This window comes from Ischnura elegans, chromosome 6 (genome assembly GCF_921293095.1).
Source record: "Ischnura elegans chromosome 6, ioIscEleg1.1, whole genome shotgun sequence".
NCBI lineage: Eukaryota > Metazoa > Arthropoda > Insecta > Odonata > Coenagrionidae > Ischnura > Ischnura elegans.
This window is the reverse complement of record NC_060251.1, coordinates 97,056,234-97,072,773: the sequence shown is the minus strand read 5'-3', so window position 1 is coordinate 97,072,773 and position 16,540 is coordinate 97,056,234. Positions and strand designations below refer to the sequence as shown.

At 38.3% G+C, this 16,540-nt stretch overlaps 1 protein-coding gene across 2 annotated transcripts in view; it reads left to right on the top strand.

The window, feature by feature from the left end:
• The window catches only part of LOC124161226 (adenylate cyclase type 8-like), a 425,580-nt gene that overhangs the window by 121,181 nt on the left and 287,859 nt on the right, over positions 1 to 16,540 (top strand). The window lies entirely within an intron of this gene.

The following is a 16,540-nucleotide window of genomic DNA, read 5'->3' as shown; positions in this document are numbered from 1 at the left end:
ATCGAGAAGTCTATGAAAACTCTCTGCCACAACCGAGATTCAAACCGGGACCCACTGTATGGAAAGCCTGAACTCTAGCTATCACACCAACCCAATCCTAATGACACGGTTCTAGGCCTATTATTCTGGTTACTTCGTCATTGGTGACCGCCCTTAGCGACGCAAAAAAATCTGGAATTTATGCCCTGGGCGTTTTTTTCCAGTTCTATCGACGCCAATTTTTAGCTACAGCTCACATTACCTTGTCGTAAGAAGGTAACACAGCAGTCATTTACTTTCTTTTCTAACTTTGGCATAGCTTTCAATAGTGATCGGTATTTTAAGTCGCTGTATTTCATACGTTCCTATCATACCCTTATTAAGGACCCATTACTAGTTAGTAACTTCTGAAGTTATCATCGTCAAAGTTTCAGAACATAAAGACTAGTCCCTATCCACTGTAATGCACGGTATATTTCTTTTACAAAATAAACGTATCCTACAAGTCTTTTCTGGAATTTCACTTTCACTTTTCGTTTACTTGCGCATACATAGCCACTGTGATTTGAACGTAGGAAAATAGGGATTATTCTTACAATGTAAATTTAACTGTGACAAAAATAACTCTGAAATACTTAATACAAGAATCTTGAAAAATATGATCTCCATGCAGGTCACTCAATTTTTTGAGTGATTAGTAAATTTATTTGCTTATTACATATTACTGCAAGTAGGCTATTGCCTGGTAGCAGTATTGGATTTAAACAAATGAATGACAAGTCTACTTATCTTATAACTAAGTAAATAATACAGAAAATTAATTTAAATTGAATTATTAGAAAATTTATTTATTTATTATGTATCACTGCAAGTAATCTATTGTATGTGTGTTGTAAACTAAGAGTAGTCACTAAAAATTCCATAAAATTAGCTGCACATTCGTTTCATAAAATTTGTTAATTAATTAATTATAAATCATAAGTATTGAATTGATCAAGTTCTGTTTGTTCGTAGTTTGCTTTTGAACAGCAATGATGTCGTGCCTGGAAGCTGTCCTTTTAACTAAATGTACGAAAATTTTTGCTTTGAGTTGCTCTGTCAACGTGGAACATTCTTAAAGGGAAGCGTTGTGGATTAGTGGATAAAGCGTTTAGCTTCTGACCGTAAGGTCCTGGGTTCTAATTCTAATTTTAGCTGACTGGACTCCCGGTAAAATTATGTTTATTATGAGTGGTTTATTTATTATTATCGGGGAATGAACTAGCCCTTCTACCGCGGATGCGTTAATCGGCTGCGCGAATCGCATAGGTTAGGACATGGTCTACCCTAGTGCTGAAACCTGGAGGCAGCTCTCCGCTGATGGAATCGTTGAATGCCATTTCAGCACTTTCTATAGTACGACCGATGGCTGGTAGTCAATCGGCGGCGAGGGATAGGAACAGAGGTAATCGCTGAAGCCTTGTGATTCAGTCTTACGATGATGTATTATTTGACACTAATCAAATAGTTAATGAAGCGGGTTCACCAATTAACTATTTTTGCTGTGAGATGTTAGAATCACATTAATTAAATATGAGAAAGTCATTTCGTTTACGAAACTACGCAGTTTTTGAAAGTCGAAAAACAACTTTGAAGTGGAAAGGGCCTAACTTAATTCGTAGTTGAATTTTTCAGTCTTTTGGTCTTAAGATGGTGTATTTTATTTGTCATTAATGAAATGGTTTATGATGCGGGTTTACAAATGAAACTACTTTTTGTTGTGAGATGTTAGAATCACATTAATATGATATGAGAAATTCATTTCCTTTACGAAACTACGAAGTTTTTGAAAGTCGAAAAACTACTTTGGAGTGGAAAGTCTAAATTAAAACTTGCATTTTTCACAAGCCCTTAATTTATTATGAACACAGAGTTCACTGCTTCTTTGAGTATCATGTCAATACCAACAGTTGTAAGAGTTTGTGCTGAACTTGAATTTCTTCAGAAGATGAGTGTACTCGCCGTTTCCCGGAAACTTGTTTTATGGTCGTTGAGAGTTTTTAAATTCTTGAATAAAAACTCCCGATGAGTTTTTAAGAGGTAGCTTTGTGGGCTTATGCGTGAGCTTTTTTTTTATTATCAAAGTGGTCCATAATTAAGTGGATCCACTAGCATATGAAAATTTCCGATGAATTATTTTCTTTTGGCTTTTTCTAAAAACTTTAAGGTAGAATCGACATACCAATATTTAAGCTTATAGCCGTCATCATGAGGAAGATGATGGGTATTTTCTATTTTTTTATTTTTATGAATAGCCGATTAAACAATTTGAATGAATCATTTACAAAAAATATACGAAAACCGGAAAGATGCAATTAATGGCCCAACAGAAAGAAAATTATAAAATCGGGGGTAAAAATGGGGTTGTCCCCCACATCACCTGGCATTTGAACCCAAAACTCTACGATAAGTATTTACACTCTACCAGCAGAGCACATCAAACTTTACTACGAGAAAATGCTGTCAATTTAGCACTATGGTACACTTAACCCCAAGTAAAAAACCCTAAATATTTCTCTTTTAAGTACCTACAGTGATTAAGATTGGAAACTTTCTCTCAAATTCAGCTCTCATCAACCATGGGCCCTAGTGGTTATAGGGCTCCAAAAGACAAACACTCCTTCATCCTTTATAATTGTGAGATTAAACATTAATATGAGCATTTTACAGAGTTATATTAATGAGTCCGATTCACACATTAAAGTAACAGTATTTTCTGTTTTTCTGATACCTGAATTTATTCCCAAAATTGTTTTCCTGTAAAACTAAAAATGCTAACAGCCTTACAATGCGTAAATATCACTCTAAATTTTCTTAAGGAAAAGCTCACAGACCAGTGTATTGAATTTGAAGAGCACTCGTTCACAAGATACCCAGGTGCAAGTTACGGTCAGCACTAATGCATTGCACAGGTACAGATCCTGGTCCCTCGGGGGTTTCGCCACCGTGGGCGGGAAATCCTGGCCAGTAAACCCTAACATCAATCCCTGAGACTTCTATCAAAGATTATCACTATTGGATGTAACCAAACTAATTGAACTTATTATTTAAAACGGTGCATATATTAGGAAAGTATTCCCCGCTGAGCTGAAAGCCACCGAGTGCGTCCACCGGGTTGCGGATGGTCGACCTCCAGATACAGAAGTTGCGATATAAGCGAGTTCACTCGTAGCAGAAGCAGTTGTGGAATAAAAGAGACGGCATTACGAGGTCATATTAGCCTATCCTTGGGTAAGATAGGCCATCTAAATGATACATTAAATCTGTGGAGATCCGTGGCTTGGCGACGCGACGGGAACCCGCCAACAATTATCCCTCCCATCACCCTGGGGAGCGGGCAGCAGCTCTTGTTCAGATGAGTGAAGATGGAGACCATAGTGTTCAGTACAGTAGCAGTGATTTCACTGCAGGCGAGGAAATAATTACAAAGGCTGCTGCATCGCATAATTATCCCGAGAAGTCACAGCCACTCCAATTTTAAATGTCAGAAATTATGGAATTCTCGCAGGTAAAATATTTCGGACGTAAACAAGAACCCCATTCGGATCTCCAGACAGGGACTATCCGAGAGGGTACATCGGTCAACTGTGATAAATTTATGAGGATAGGAACGAAAAATCACTATGAAAAGGCTGCCGGATAGGTGAGATACCGTTATTGTGTTTAACCGTCAACAGTCCAATGATTCCATTTTGGAACTGATTTATAAAAATTCATGACAATTATATTTCGTATCTGTGATTACACTTATAGCTTTTGTTATGTAAATTAAGTATAGAAGTATCTTTAAAAGTGAATCGCATGACTTGTGTACACATTGTTCGTTAATTATACCTTTTCAAAATTGGTCATTTTCATCGCCTCTGTAGTGAGTATGCGGTTTATTCGATATTTTGCCTACTTTTGTTCTCCAGTACCAAATGCTCATTTATTCCAAAGATCAGGATATATTACGATGCTAAACTTACTTTTTTGGTCAAGTGTTTATCTAATTTTCATGCGATAGCAAAATTTAATGGCGTGTTCCAGTTTGGGAACATGATTGAAAACGCATTTAAAAATTTTTGTTCGGGTTTTCTTTTATAATATCTCTTAATTAGTTGTAAAATAAGTACGATATTCAAAAAAATAATAAAAATAAGTTCGTAATTTAGCTTTGCCTTAAATGGGTTAAGGAAAACCGTAGTTCCTGTTAGCGTTGCACCATAGTTCCTTGGATGCTATGTTTGCCTATAAATATTACATTTAAATGCTTCTGAATGAGAGATTATTAGTTCTTATTTCTTTTCAGGTATGTACCAGGCATGATTCACCATTTGGGGACTTTCCGTTACTATTAATTTGCTATGCAGTGGTTACTACTTAAGTATGATTTATATTCTCTTTCCGTGGACCAATAATTGGGGTATCAAGGTTCTTATAAATGCATACGGGAATTAACTTAATCCTTACATACTGCAGTGCGCATGCCAAAAAGTTGAAGGCAATTCTCAGTTTTCATAAATTCGAGAACTCATCGAGGTATTCACGCTTTGTAAACTATTATTATTAATATTTTTTATTGCAAAGTCTTCAATTTTGACAATTATTAATTGAAATATTTGCCTTACTACATAAAAAATTACAGTTCTCTTATTGGTAACATTAACTTACCACTAAAAGTGTACCTTGAATTCAGCAAATTGTTATTTAAATAACATTTTTGACACATTTTCCCATTAAGGTTACGTTATTTTGCTTGGAATGCACAGTAATCACATTTTACTTATTATTTATTGCTTAGAAGAAGATCTTTCCGTTGTAATTTGATTTTTAGGGTATTAATTTATATCATGCAACATTACACTGACTGCTTTAAAATGCATTGAATTCCTATCAAAATAGCATAATGAGTTTTTTCGATTTCATGTGAATTTCAGTGGTATATTTCACGTAATATAAGTTCCTTATTAGAACAAATGTCAATAATAATTACTTTCTTGGGTTATTTGAAGACCTATAATACTGCGGGGTTAAAAGGTATTGTATTGGTCTTTTAGTTGAAATGGTAAAACTAACTTGCTGAAGCATAATTTTGTTCGTTTTTTATTCTGGTATATCATAAAAAACAGAGTTTTTCACATATCTGTACGTAATCAAGAAAATTCTCCGTGAAGGAATTTTGTTTTTTCCGGTGCGTTTTGTCCTTCTGTGCCCTCAATTAGTACGCCGTAATACGGGAAATAATTGACGTGGATTGGAAGCGGTATCTTCCCAAGCACCGGATTTGAATTTCTTCCAATTATTTTATGCAGTTTTTCAAATAAGGTATGCAACGTTTTTTTTAGAGTACAAAAATAATCTATGTTAAGAAATGAATTTAAATTAACTTATTGTATATTATTTGCAATAATATACTCACTGCTACAATGAAACAATAAGTTTGGTTCTTTAACTGTATCTAGGTGTTGATAAATTAGGTAATTTTCGATTTAAGGCACGTTTTGTAAGAAGATATAGGAAAAAATTACAATAAGCAAGGGTCAATGTTAAAACTGCATTGATATCTATAAAAATTATTCGGGGAATTATAAGTTTTTATCCAAGCGAGTGAGCACACATGCAAAGTTTCACTGTTGTTTCACATTGCCTAGAAAAAGCTATATTAAAGACATTTTGCTATCAACTTCGCGTTATAATAGCCGCATTATTCCGCGCCCGCATTGTGTGCACGCTGATACACGGGGAATAATGAGCGTTGATGCTTGAAAACGATTTCTTTCCAAGCGATGAGCTTAAATTTCGGTTGGTTCTGAGAAGGAATATGTGATTAAAAGAATATAATTAAAGATTTTGGTCTAACTAGCAGTTGGCAAGATAAGGAAATCGAAATAATCCAACTTACTTTATATATTAATTGTTTTATGTAAACCATTAGCTGTAAAATGATAAAAAAAATCATGGCTCTACGACTATTGGATGTGAGAAATTCCATAATTTTTTTATTTAAGGCATATTTATTATGTCAAAAATGTGAAAAAATTTATACACGTACAGCTGCAATTCTAGGCTGCATGTTATACTGAGTTAAATATCTAAAAACAATTTTGAGAATTATATTTCTTTATTCTGTGAAATCACGTTTAAAATGAAACACGTTAATAATTTTTTGCGTAAGTATTCACATTATTAAGAAAATGATTCAACGATAAGAGAAAATATTTCGTTTTCACCAGCAAGTGATAACAGCCGCGTTCTTCCAAGCCTGAATTTTGCACGCGCCATCCGTGGAAACCGAAAAGTGAAAACGTCTGCAAATTCCCACGTAAGTTTCTTCACGGAAATTCTCCTTCAAGAAATTTAGTTTTCACCGGCACGTCACAATAGCCACGTTCTTCCGAGCCCGCATAGTTCTCTCTCCTGAAACACGGAGAAATAATAGGCGTTTGAGGGCTTGGAAGCGATTTCTTCCTTCACGAGCGCTGGTGAGTGAAACGGATTTTGATTCAATCTGCGGGCGCCGCGAGACGACGTCGGAAGATCCCGAACAAGAGAATATCGCGGTGCGCGGAAGAGAGGTCTCTTCAGCGCCTCAGCCGCTCGCTCGCTGGTGGGGTTAATTGTTTCCAGTCACCGACGACTAATGCGAGGATTCCCCCACCGGGGCTACCTATCTGCGGGCCGGGGTTTTTGAGCGCCAAGGTGGAAAACTCACCGGAGCGGCAGAGGCTGGTGATGGATCAAGGGAATGATGAGGGAATCGCGTATCCTTCGCGCCAAACTCCACTCTTTCCTATTCAGTCTCCCGTAGGAACTCCTCCATATTCCCTTTAATGAATCTCACGGCCTCCAAGGGGTCTCCGAGTCGAATGAAGACGACTAAGGCGATAGAAATTCACACAAGCGCGGTTCTCTATTATCTGATTAAATATATGTTATTGTTTAAGTATTTTACTGAACAGCCTTCGGTAGATGCGTTAGACAAGCTTCGCGGGGAGTGCGGCATGAGGATAAATCACTACAAGACCAAGGTTGTGCGGTTTTGTGAAGCAGATAGTGAGTTAGGAATATTTGTCTCAGTATATAAGTAGGTGGGCAAAAACTTGAGCAGATAGAGCGATTCAATTATTTGGGCAGCACATGAGAAGAAAACGGGTACAGAGTTAAGGGGATCAGGAAAAGAATTGTGTCAACAAAGGAGACGTCCATGTACAGTAAAGAGCTGGTGAGAGGATCATTAAGTAAGAGTTTTAAGAAATGGTTAGTAAAGAGTCTGGTCCAGAGTGTAGCGTTTTACGGTGCGTAAACTTATCACTTGGGAAGCAGGATGAGTGAATGCTGGAGGCGTTCGAGATGTGGGTGAGGAGAAAAATGGAGAAAGCGAAGTGAAGGATTAATCACAGGAAGACCAAACTTATGCGGTTTGGTAAAGCTTCGCAATCAAGGATTATGAAACTCATGATAAAAGTAGGTGAGTAAAGATTTGAGCAGGTTGATCAATTAAACTATTTGGGCAGCACATTAGAGGAAAATGGATACAGCAGTAAATACATCACTCGGTGACAAAGACACATCCGGTCGTTCCATTCCTTTATTCTTCTACGCAGGAAGGAGTTTTTTTTAATGGCCGTTTAATACTTCTTGAACTCAAATTTGAATTTGTTCTTTTATAATGGCTTTATACACCCAACCAGTGACGTAATTATCAGGGGATAAATTCCCCCAAAGCCTCAGAAAAATTAACAAATATTTAAAACTATTGTCTAGTTTTGACATAAAATAACTGCATCTGCTTAAAGTTAAATTTTAAGCACCAAAATGATGTAGAATGTATTTTCAGGCATTCGGTGGCGGGGGGGATAAGTCCTCGCCTACAATACCGAAGGTCGCGGGTTCGAGTCCCGTCTGGATAGGTTGCCCCTTCCAAAATATGGGTGTGTGTGTTCGTCTCTTGTTGTTCGTTTAAACTCCCTAAAGGCCTCATTGTGCTGTTTTCGGGGGTAATTGAAATAAATAAAATAAAAAATGTCGTTTTTCAAACATTTTTCCCGGAACTCCTGTTGCCTGAGGGGGGGCGCCAACCCAGGCCATTCCATCCCCCCCCAAAGTATATGCCTAGTTACGCCACTCGAACCAACATAACCTAAATATTGTTCTCCTTACTTTCAATGCTTTCCATCCCAAAATCCCTAGCATAGTTGGGACAATGTCCCTTCTATGCCTCCCTAGAGTATACCTGGCTGCCTTTCTTTGAACTTTTTCAACTTTTGCTGCATCAGGTGTGCTGCCTTATGTGTAAGTTTTGGCAGAGGTTGGATGACATCGTGAATTTCTTACGATTAACGAATGACCTAGGAGATTGTAAATATATATACAACCCCCTTGCGATCGACACACTATTGCGATCAAGGAGGTTGTACAGATACTGGAGGGGGCACCACTGGTTCCGAGCGTTGAGCGAAGTGTGGCAGGAATGGGGGTGCTTGGGAAGGACAAGCCACGCCCACTTTGACAATCCCATAAGGGTCAATGCTTTATATTTGGTGAAATATTAGGTCATGGTCGTTGTTACGTTAACCTTTTCTGTCCGATTTTTTTCTCCATGTTGTTGAAAATTATTTTTTTCTATTTAACCTTAATTATGGTGTCGTGAGCACTTTGCCAAATATGGCTATTTTTTGGTAAGTAAATTTTATGGTCTATGTCCATGTCCATATTGGACAAGCATATAAATTGGGAGGTTAAATCTCGTAAAAGTTATGTCCATTTTAATGGATATTATGACTGAAAGGGTTAAAATAAACTATCGCAAACGAACACAGTAAACCTTTCTTCTATCATTGTGGGAAGGCTTTGTGAAAATATGACTCGAATATCTTTTCCCAAGGAAAAATTATTGTCAATCACCACGGTTCGGCTGTACAACTAGCTTAGCCAAAAATAACATTTTACGAGTGTAAAATATCCATTCCCCTTCACAATGGAAAAATAATGGAAAATCTTTAATTTACAAAATATTTCTTTAACAAATGAAGTTTTTTCGATTATGAAAAGAGTTTGATTAGTTTAAAACCCTCTACTTAGTACCCTGTTTTTCAAAAATTTCACCCCCTTGTTTTGGACCCTACTTCCCCCGAACGAAATTCCTGGCTACCCCACTGAATCAGTGGAAGTCAACGTAGTCGTCTTTTCATTTGTGAATACATAACTTCATTGAAAACGTTTTGAGAGCGATTATATCGGTTCAGACCGGAGGAAAATCTGTCCCTTTTTAGTGTGCTGCGTATAAACCACCTGATGCCATTCCAAAAATCTTACATCTACTTGAAACGGAAGATCTTAGAGGACCTGTGCGGCTGGAGGCGAAAGATGGTAAGAAGAACTGACGCGACCGTGGTTGCTTACCCACTTGACGGATATCGGTCTCCGGAGACGGGCTCGTATATGCTCGGAATCTTTCGCTCCGATACGCAAGGGCTCCTTCATGCTTGCGCGGATCCGTGAGACCCGCTTCCGTCCGATGATGGATAATCCCTCGCCTCTGCTCAAGACGAGGAGCGGCTTCAGGGCTCATTAATCAGCCAGCCACCACCGTCCTCATTGCTCTGTGTCATTCCCTTCGTCTCCTTTACCTCACCGTCGTCGCCTTCCGAGCTTTAAGCCTTGGATTCTCGTCGATGGGATGGCGTTACGTACTTCAGGCACGCATCCGACGTCTTTGAGAATTCTCCGGGGGATTTTGGAATGAGTGAGACGTTTCATTCACGGTGATTATTTAGTGCCCTCGGCTCAAGGTGATTTCTGACACTGAAAAAATACATTTTCTTGAATCGAGAGATTTCCGTTACATTAACGAGTACGAACCTCTTACAATGGGAGATTAGAGGATTTCCGTAGGTCCTCCAGAGGGAATCTCACTAGGGTAGTTGAGTGAAGAAAAATTATTTCTAAATTAAGAATATTATCTTTGCATTGAAAAGTAACCTGCCTTCTTAATTTTAGAATACTCCCTTTAAGAATGTCCTTGATCTAACTATAACTATGAATATGCTAAAATCAGAAAGTTTTCAGCCTGCGAATGTAAGATTGCAACTTTCATGACCTACTAAGATTGGAATATCCTCTAAAATCTAAAATAACCTCATTGTTCTCAGCATATTTCACACTTATTTCAAGGAAAGTTTTTGTGAACAAGATTATAAATAGTGACCCATTTAAGTCACTCCAAGTGTATACGTATTTCTTCTATTTAAAATCCTAGATAGTCTGTACTATATAACTCATTCTGTGCCGTCCTTTGCCTTACGTCTTGTCCTTTTGTCCTTCGACGATTGTCTTCATGAGGCCATCAATCCCCAGGATGTTTCCGATTAAGTTGTCTCCACTTAAGTGTTTCAAGTGTTTTCAGGAGACATCACTTTATTCCCACTCTTCTTAGCTTCCTCGTTACTTGCCCTTATAATTAATATCATCTATCATACATCATAATAGAAAATATTAATCCTGCGCATAAATAGGCGTAGTTAATTCAATTATTTACGCAAAGACCAGAAATCCCGTGTTTCATGGGATATGCGCTGGTCGTGGTACGATTGGGGAAGATAAATGATGTTGAGTTTCCACAAATATTCGACTAATTATTTAGTTTTTCATGAGCGAGAATTACAGCTTATTTTGTATTCTTCTAATGCGTTCCCAGCGGACACTAATGCACATAAACTTTGCAGTTGGAATATTTCGCCTTACTGATAGAAATAGCAAAAGTATAAAGTTGCTTAAGTAAATCATTGGGTAAAATCAATGCATTGGACGACCTTTCAGAGGCTCCATGATGATGTACCTGTAATATTTCCGAATACTTTCGTAACGAAGTATGGCAACGATAAGGTTAATGCAGACCTTAACTCTCATTATGTAAGATGTCCTCATCCCATAATATGCATCTCACTGTTATGCCTACTAATAGAGTTTTTTTCGCTACTTTCCTAGGCTCGGCTGTTGAAGCAAGATCTGGAAAGGCTTTCACGGGTGATCTTGGGGAAAGAGTTTAAGAGCTGCCAGTGGTGGATGGTTTTTAGGGCCAATTTTTTGTTCAGGCTAGGATATTTCAAGTGTTGAAGAAGGATGTCTGTCTGCAACGAGCGGAATGTTTGCGGGGGGAAGGAAAAAAATTATTAATTTTGAATATCTGATCTTTAAAGCCTGGTTCAATAAGTGGTAAGGCTAATGAAGATAAAATGTTTGACCTATTTCTCCTGGTCGTTTCTCAAGATAAATCTTCGGCAGAGCACATTTTTATCAAATTATCTTTTCGCCTTGCTTTGGGCTATCGTGTTCAAGTACTTGAAAATGATCGGAGGAAAGTGTAAAAAAATGCACGTATTACCCCCTAGAAGAACATTACAAGCAAACATGAACGAAACTGAACGTAGTCGTCATATTTTGAGCCAAGAAATTAGAGCTCATTCACGAGTTCATTTTAGGAAGCGCCATCACGTGTGACGGAAGAAGTGTTATTGACATCTCGAGAAGAATAGCTCAAGCTCAGCAAAAAAATGCATTCATGGTGAAAAGACAACTGCTGTGCTCAAAGGATGTTGGTCTTAGGACGAGAAAACATTGCATAAATATGTATGTGTGAGGCGCGGCCCTCTATGAGTCAAATGAATGGGCCATCAGAAAAGTAGATCAAAAAAGGCTTGAAACTTTCGAAAACTGGTGCTGTAGGGAGATACTGGATATCAAATAGACGGATCCAAGAAGCCACGTAGAAGTATAGGGAAGAGTAGAAGAAGTAAGAATCTTGTGAAGGACTATTGAGAAAAGATCAACCAGATTGATTGGTCATACCCCGAGGCACAATGGTTTAGTGAAGAATATAATTGGAGGAAAATAGACGGTAAAAATCGCAAGTGGAAGGACCAGAAACAAGTAAAGGAGGAAGTGCAAAGGAAGAGGTTCGAGGAGCCAACAAGCCTTCGATAGGGTGGGAGGACTTCAGTCGACCTGTCTCAGGATTGAACGAACAATGATGTGTTTCCTATAAAAAATAAGTGCATACGAAGGCTCAAAAACTTTTTAGGGTTTAGGGTGTTGGATTAGTTCATTTCATATTTATCTTCCACTGTTATTTGAGGATTTTCTGTTGCATTTTATTTTTCAAACTAAATTTTAAATCATTCGGTTCATGGTGCTTTTTAAAATTTCGCACAAAACTGAAGATGTACGGATAAGTTACATGTTAAATGCACCAAAAACTTTTAATGATATGTAATAAATTGGTGTGCTCTTTGATAGGGCTATTTAGTTCTCAGGCTTGAGAATAAAACTTCACTTTCTTTCTTAATTGGAGTAAAAAGGCCGCTTTACATCATAAAAGTTCCGAAAGTAGGTTTTTTTAGGCATAGAATGAAAATCATTGCATACATTCATCGCATTAAATAATGATTTTGTAAGGTTATGAGTGAAGGTTAAATCTATAAATTAGGTGAGCTATTTAGAAAGTAATATGCTACCCATTATATTGGCAAGTTTTCCCCTTTTTTTGTCTTTTGTGATATTTTTAAGCAGTTAAATATATTGACTCCCTTTTTTTTCGACACGTAGATATTTTTAACTTGATTTAACGGTTTATCACGGATAAGTAGCTCGCAAACGCGTCGATAATATCTGCACTTTTTAATTTTAGTTCAGATAATACTTTTTCAAGGCATTTTCTTGTGCCTGCATACATTTTTGCTCCAAAAGGTGTAAGAGCTTGAAGGTGCGTTGAAATGCTCCCCATAATATGGCACGCGAAGTGATTTTAAAAGCTAAAAGCCCCCAAGCGTCACTCTCCCGTGAAATGCGCGTTACAACCTTCATTTTTGTAGAGAATGTTCAATTTCACAGCCACTCTCACCGCTGATGGATCTCACCTGTAAAGGCAAGCAAAAAAACCAAAGCAAGAAAATGTTGTTGAACCTTAGCTGTTTCTTTGCGGTACATGATCCCTTAAGGGATTTTCTAGAATCCTTATTTCTAGCATATTTTGTAATACCATGATGTAACCAGGGAAACTAGATTGATAACATGTTTATTCATCTGAATTCATACCTGCACAATACCCTTATTGCTGTATCAGGAGTATAGATTAGATTACTTGCTTAGTAAACTGGGTTATTTATTATGAGAATTACTTACCAGCATATCCATATCTTCAACTGGAGGTATTTAAGTTGTTTTAAACATTTTTGTAATATCCCTTTCGAGCTGATTGTATTTCTAGGTCTGAACAGAAAACATTATTTGAAGAGATTCTTTTCCTGCGTATGCGAGAACTGAATATCTCTCGGGTTTCCGCTCGTGTTAAAGTCTCCATCATCGACTAAGATTATCAATGCGAAGAGCGCGTTAATCAGCGCCTTCTGGGCAGTCTGATACGGTAATCGGACGACCGGGCTTACGTAGGCCCACCCAGAGGTCTGCCTAAATTGATTGGTGGATGAGTTTCATCAACGACAGAAAACATTATTTGAGGGAGATAAAAGGCTCTCGGATTTTTTCTCGGATAGTAAATGAGTAAAATTAAAACTGAGCTTCCCTAAAACATCAGTCATTTTTTAAAGTATCCTTTTATTATTTATCCTGTTTGTCATTTTTACCGCAGTAGCGCGCTTGTACTCTAACATCCGCTGCCATACCCCATGAGGCGCCTCGTGTGGTAAAATGTAGATGCAAAAATCCGCTGAAGTTCGTCCTCTGTGGCGGATCCTGCTTAGAAGAGCTGGGGCCTGTAAAATGAGCATACCGGTCCCAAGTAGCAGCCTTGTGGTACACGTCCTCCGAGCGTCATCGGTGTCGCCCGCGCATTTGTCAGCTTGTGCGCGCGTATATTTTTACCCGCCCGCGTCCCCATTACTCATCGCCAGCCAAAGGGGACTCTCCCACCCGGTGGTGTCACGTCAGTCCGTCCCGCCCACGAGATGTTCGAGTTCAGTCAGCCCGGTCCGAACCTTCCCCTTCATCGCAACTTCGAAACATTCCCAGCCACCGCCCGACCACCTGCCCCCATCCCTTCCTTCCCTCGCTCTCTCGACTTTTCCTGTCTCCACAACACCAATGCCAAGGTGCCTGTCCCCGGAGGACATGTTAAATGGTGAGGTTTTTCAGCCGAGCCAAAGGTCACGGGGATCGGATTGTCGCTTCATCGTCGAGAAAGGCTTTGCAATTTCAGTAGCGCAGTGAATTTTCGGAATTTTTGCGATCCCTTGGTGGCGAGGAATCCTTGATATATGAACCTGAGATCATTTCTCTTTCCCATGGTTGATGAATAGGTTCATATCTTCAATGAAGAAAGCTGAATGTCGCTTTTATTGTACCTTTTAAAGTGGATTATCCTGGTTATGCATTTTTCATGCGATATTTGAGCGAATGAGTGGTAATACATCTTCTTCGATGTCTCCTACGTTTGTTTTGTTTTAATTATTTATCCCCAAGTATTGATAAAATGTGGATTTTCGGAGCTGTGAAATATCATTTTATTTTAAAGAATTTCACAAAAATTACATTACGTATGTGTAAAAACATCGAGTACTGAGCGTATGTGGGCCATGTCGAGGAAGTGGGTTCTTTCTGTGTGTTTCCAAACCGTTTTGTATTGTATGCATTCTTTTAGATATTCAGGAACTTAGGTGATAATTTTTCTACTTAATGTTAATAAAATGCAATTAGCTTAATTGTTTTTTCTCCACCCCAACATGCGAAATCTCTCCCGTCATATGAGCCGTCATTAACTGTTATTAACTGGTAAATAGGCCTCTCAAATGTATTAAAAGGAGTGTATTCAGGCTTGAATAATTTAGTTACATATAGCCGAAGAAAGAAGCGGATTTTTGTCAATTGATAAGTTTATCAATAGATTAGTCAGTAAAACTAATTTCCAGGGGCTATCTTAGGCTTTTTCAGGGTTCTTGGCCTGGAGATTCACATCTAAAACAGTTGTCGACAAAGCTCGTAAAAAAAACATAGTAATGGTCGGAATTTTGTCATACAGGTTCTCTCGATAATCTTATGTACTTTTTGATACCTTATTTTTGGAACCTCAAGTCTTGCGGCTTTAATGAAACTTTGCTCACGGATCATAAAAGGTTAAATTTTTTATGATATGTAAAGTTTTAAGATATGTAAACCAAGTTTTACAGCTTTGACCTCTTCACCCTAGGACTTGGGTCCAAATGCAAAATCTAATTTTAAAAATCTTTAGATGCCTGACATTCGTCTCAACTGATAATCAAGCAATTCGGTCCCCTATTATTCCATTCTAGCTCATGATAAAGCAAACCACATCGTGCACTGCTGACTTCCCTTGCACAGACCCAAGTGCATGCTTTGACTTCTCGTTACGCAGCGTTACGGAGGCATGTCCCAATTTCATTTCGTAATGGCTTCCGCCCCTTGAGAGGTGGTGCCCTAACTAGCGAAAATTCTGGTCGCGCTCTCTGTGTCGTCACGTCTATGGCTCGTTCAGTTCCGATGGAATGGGGGAGAGGACAGCGCGAGAGGAGGTGGCATGCGATTGTCAATTGTTCGTTCGAGTCCAGCGTCGAGGGATCGGAATCCATTTCATAACATGGGCAAGCATGTGCATTCCTGTCCCACAATATCTCTGAAGGGATAAACGTTTTAACCTTAGGTATTAATGGACGTAGAATAACGCGTTGACTCCGTCATGCGATGCAATTACGGAGCCGACAGGGAACAGAGTTTTCCTTTGTATTAGAAATCTAATGACGAAAATTGATGATGTTTCTCAAGGGTATTAATTGCTGCTCCTTGTATGGTGAATGATCGAAGACGTATAATTTTATCAATAAAATTATCATAAGACGCTATTTGACGAAATATGTGTACTAAAAGTATAGCAGGAAACGCTTCCTGGATTCAGATTAATTGTCCAAGACTATTGTTCCAAGGTTCTCCTTCATTTTCAATCCTGAGCAAGCACTTTCGTCTACATATCCCAAAACTACCTTCTTTTCTCATCTCTAAACTGCGAATCATGGGCATCATTATAAAATTTGATCGATAAAGAATTTGTCAGAGTTGTAAAGACTTGATTTGTGAAAAAAACTGAGAGGCTAAACAGAACTTAGACTCCAAAAAACGATTTACCATTAAAGTTGGGACAAATCGTATACGAGACTGAGTTTCCGAGCATCGAGTAGTTGTAATATATGTATTTTTTCCCGGCGAACAACGGCAGTGAAGAATTTTTGGAAGCTTGGATTCCTGAATCCCTGAGCACGATGGGCGAGTTGCACATTGAAACGTCAGAAGAAGATATGAAGGACCTTACCCGGTGTGAGACCCGAGAAATGGGACAGTTATAATAACTTTTTTATAAAATCGCTTCGTTGTTTGCCATCTTGTCCGGGTGAAATTTTTCAACTTACACTTAACCCCATTTCCTATTAGCAATCGAGCTAAAATTTTCAGGATAACTCAGAACTAGATAAAAATGTAATATTTTAACACTTTCACTATGATTTTCAGTGAATCTCGA